The sequence below is a fragment of the Dipodomys merriami genome, unplaced genomic scaffold (assembly GCF_024711535.1).
Source record: "Dipodomys merriami isolate MVZ:Mamm:240054 unplaced genomic scaffold, mDipMer1.0.p SCAF_4, whole genome shotgun sequence".
NCBI lineage: Eukaryota > Metazoa > Chordata > Mammalia > Rodentia > Heteromyidae > Dipodomys > Dipodomys merriami.
Window position 1 is genome coordinate 11,235,799 of NW_027205603.1, and position 4,754 is coordinate 11,240,552.

The following is a 4,754-nucleotide window of genomic DNA, read 5'->3' on the forward strand; positions in this document are numbered from 1 at the left end:
ATGTTTTTTCTTTTATGGTTTATGCTTTTTATCCTCCACTTAAGAATTATTTGCCTAAGTCAAAGCCACAATGCTATCTATCCTCCTGTGTTTCCTTCTGAAGTCAATGGTTTCAATAAAGTGACAGATACACCAAATAGAATATCAAGAGCTACCAACTTATAAACTATTGCTGTGAATGAACTAAATGGAACAAATAGCTCAGAAACAATAAATGAAAAGAAATAGAAAAGCAGTCATAAGTTTGAAGGACACTTAAGATGGAAATCTAAAACAAACCTAAGAACAAAAGCTTAATATGGGTGTTCAGAGGCAGCACAGAGAGAAATGAAGACAGAGAACAGTCGACACACATTTCAGAGAGAAAATGAAGTATGTATTGTAGCTAATTTAGGGAAAAAATAATATTTGGGGCCCAGCTGTTGAATCTAAGCCAACTTATCTCCTCATGCATCTTACACCTGCTTGCTCCTTAAATGATGGACTGGACCATCTTCCTGGCCTTCCCAGATCTCTGTCATGTTTCTCTATTGTTCTCCTACTCTACAGCCTAAGACATTTGGTTCCTGGAGCCTTGGCTCCATCATGCAGGTGATGGATTATCTCTTCCTTGGCATTTGAATGATCCAGCAGTCCATAGAGGACTCTAACCTGGGAAATCCAAGAAAAAACATGCGGAGTGTGGAATAATGAAAGTCCAAATTCAAAGGTTGCTGTGGATACAGTCATTACACAAAGCTTTACAGAATTGGAATAAATAAACCTATACATAAGGGCAGCTCTGAGATATGGATGGAGAAAGAAGAACAGTTTCAAGAGGTCCAAATGAAACAAGCCAAGATGAATCAGAATTTGTTTGATGAAGTAATGGAATAGGATTTTCCCATATAGGTGTGTGTGTGTGTGTGTGTGTGTGTGTGTGTGTGTGTGTGTGTGTGTGTGTGTGTGTGTGTGCGCACGCGCTCATATACTGCAACATACTGGCAACAATAAGAGAGAAATTTTTTCTGGCACTTCTAGAGTTTGAACTCCCGCTTCTTGGGTAGATACTTTACTACTTGAGCCACTCCTCTGGTCTCCAAGAGATTATTTTTAGATTAAATCAACCAGCTGCTGATAGCTCATGCCTGTAATCCTAGCTACTCAGGAGACTGACATCTGAGGTATGAGGATCATGGTTCAAAGCCAGTCCGGGTGCAAAAGTTCGTGAGACTCTTATTTAAAAAAAAAAAAATCTCAGGGACAGCACCCAGGCCTTGAGTTCAAGCCCCAGGACCAACACCAAAAAAGAAACCTTTTAAGTCATACCTTTAATTTTACTGTTTGCTATTGTCATTGTTTGTTAGTATATATTAATTGTCCAAAGAGGTTTCATTGTGCTATTTCCATATATGCATATAATGTATTTTTAAATAGTCACCCCTCAATTTAGAGTGCTCACTTAAATACAACAGGCACCATACTGTGGTACTCTATAGAAATAATAGTTTAACCAATAGATCAAAGTGAGGAATAACTTGAAGGAGCTTTGCTTCATTTAATTCTAATAATCTTTCTATAGTAACAACAAGAATGTTCACATTGTACCATTGTAATACAGTTAAAGCTCTCTGAGTTTGGAGACCAATGATAAAGAACTAGATATTTACATTTTGAGTAAACCTTTTGGATGAATGATGAATTTTGAATAGTTAGCCAAAACAGTCTCTGGTTCAGAGTGCAATTTTAGTTTGATGCTAAAAAAAAAAAAGGAAGCTAAACCTCCAGGCTCAGCTGGACACTCAGATAAACTTGTGGAGGGAAAATAGTGGTTTGCTAGTTCGTTGTAAGATATTTAAGCACATGATCTGGGGGTGGGTGATATTTCCTTTCCAAAAGTTTGTAGTAGCTTCCTTGTGATTGGGTGACAATCACATGCCTGCCTAAATGATCAGATTCTTATCATAAGAGCAGAGTCTGCAGAGATGTAGAGGTGATCCCAGAACTTATATCTCAGAGGGCATTTATTCTTCTTAGTTCAAAAATATCTTTTGCATACTTTTGCTTTTTAATCTTCCGTGTGAGTTTCAGAACAATATTGTAGTGCCACCTATAATTCTATATGTATGTGTGTGGTATATAACCTCATAGACAAGCATACAATGGAAGGACAAACATTTGAATAGTAGCATGGGATGGAGCTTTTAGAGACTGACTGGCTTCTGCCAGGTAACTTAAGCATTATCCCTGGGTTCTGTCCCCATCTTACCTGGCACTGATTCCAAGGTCCTTTCAGTTGGATCAGACTTTTTTTTGTTGTTATTTATTTGGTAGTAAAAGGGTTTGAACTGGGGACTTCAGAGTTGTTAGACAGGTACTTTAGCCATGCCTCCAGCCTTCTTACTGGGTTAGTTTTGAAATAGGGTCTCACTTTTTGCCTTGGTTAGACTGGACGTATATCCTGTCTTCACTGAGATGCCAGGCATAAATTACTGCACCTATATACATTTTTTCCTGGTGAAATGGGGGTTATTTAGAATACCTTCCCTTGGGACTGGCATGTATAATCCATTATTGTCAGTAAAAACGCAATTTAAAACAAAAAAAAGGAAATGATTCAATTATTGACTACTTTCAGCAAAAGGAAAAAAAATGTTTTTTCTTCTTTCCTTTTATCTGTACAGATATTTCCCTGGCTGCTTCTTTCATCTTATCAACGCCAATCTTAGCCTTTGGCCTTGCTTTGGAGAAACAAGTTCTTCAACACTGAGCATTCTATTTGTCAACATTGAAAAAAGTCTGAGAATTCAACGTAAGACCATTTGAGATATCTTTGTATAATGACTGGAAATGAGATTCTGTAAACACATGAGCTGGCAGAATAACAAACTAGGTCTTCAACAGTTTTAAATAAATAGCCGCCCACCACCATATTGGCAAAGTTATTAGAGCTGTATACTGAAAACTTGTAAGATATTTCTGAAATGGGAGTAGGCGTGGCTCTCATTCTGGAAACCTCTTAAAAAATCCAATGTTTGGGATTTTAGTAGGAATAGATAAACTGTTAATGGTAGTTTCCTTTTCATGGTGCCTTTTTATAAGCTAGGCACCATCCTGAGCACTTTCTTTCATTTGTTTAATGTTTTTATGAGAATCCCAGGAAGAAAGCATGATTACTACATTTCATTGGTCAGAAAAAAAATGAAACCAGAACAAGGTTAAATAATTTATTTGCCCACTGTCACAAAGCTAGAAAGATACAGGAGCAGAATTTTGTCCAGATCTGTGTGAATCTAAAGATTGTTCTTTGCCCAATCAGGCTAGATTGCTAATGTGTGATGGTCAGATTCATTTCTCATCTCATTGTGACTCACAGGTTTGAAATTTTACTCAGGGAGATTTATCATTTAGAGAACAAATTTCCTCTTTTCAGTTAGATAGATAGATAGAGAGAGAGAGAGAGAGAGAGAGAGACAGAGAGAGAGAGAGAGAGAGAGGGAGTGGAGGGAGGCAGGGAGGGAGGGAAGGAGAGACAGAGACAGAGAAACAGACAGAGAGACAGAGACATACAGAGAGAGACAGAGACATACAGAGAGAGACAGAGAGAGACAGAGAGAGAGAGAGAGAGAGAGAGAGAGAGAGAGAGAGAGAAGAGAAGGAGAGAAGGAGAGGAGAATGGGGGGGGGTGGAATCTAACTGCATAGCCCAGGTCAGCCTCAAACTCACAATCATCCTGCCTTACCCTCCCAAGGGCTGGGCTCACAGGTGAGTACCATCACACTTGCAATGTTTTAAATTGGGATTCATGATTCCTGCCTGTTCTCTTTGGGGACAGTAGCTTTTCCTACACAGGTTAGTCCTCAACAAGTTAAGAGATTCAACGTGTTCTCTAGAAATGGCATTTAAAGGTGCTCTCGTTGACTTCTTTTTCTTTCCCTTTTCCTTTTTTTCCACATCAGATGGGTAATGTGCCCATGGCATAAGATTTGGGGGAGGCACATGTCACACAAACCCATGAGAACCCCAATCATCGGGGTTTTTTTTGTTTTGTTTTCATGTATTTGCTTTTTAAAAGGCACAAACTACCCAGGCAAAGATGGAAACTTAAATAAACTAGGTAAATCCAAATTACTGCCAACCAACATCTGATTCCCTTCTCGGGTCATAGAGACAGGTGCTCCAGCAGTTCTACTCCAGGTCTTGTCTGTGTCTTTTGCCTCGTCTCCTTCTCCTCCTGAGCCAGCCTTGCTTCTCCCTCCACCCAACTTATCTGACCTTTTCTGCTTGACTCAAACATATACTAGATATTGCAAATAAGGGAAACCATGGGACCTATGTTTCTTTGGGCCTGGCTTACTTCACTTAATATAATTTTTCCAAGTCTTTCCATTTCCTAACAAATGGGGCAATGTCATTTTTTCTGATGGAGGCATAGAATTCCATTGTGTATATATACCACATTTTCTTGATCCATTCTTCTACTGAGGGGCATCTGGGTTGGTTCCATATCTTAGCTATAGTAAATAATGCTGCAATAAACATAGTCGTGCTGGTAGCTTTAGTGTGGTCTTGTTTGTAAACATTTGGGTAAATGCCCAAAAGTGGGATTGCTGGGTCATAGGGGAGCTCTATGTGGAGTCATTTGAGGAACCTCCATACTGCTTTCCAAAGTGGTTGAACAAGTTTACATTCCCACCAACAATGAAGTAAGGTTCCCTTCTGTCCACATCCCCTCCAGCATCTGTTGTTATTAGAGTTCTTGATTTTAGCCATTC

General features: G+C 39.1%; 1 pseudogene; it reads right to left on the reverse strand.

Annotated features, from left to right (window-relative positions):
- Positions 1–3,932: 3,932 nt before the first annotated feature.
- On the reverse strand, positions 3,933–4,011 carry LOC138806403 (small nucleolar RNA U13; annotated as a pseudogene).
- Positions 4,012–4,754: the final 743 nt, after the last annotated feature.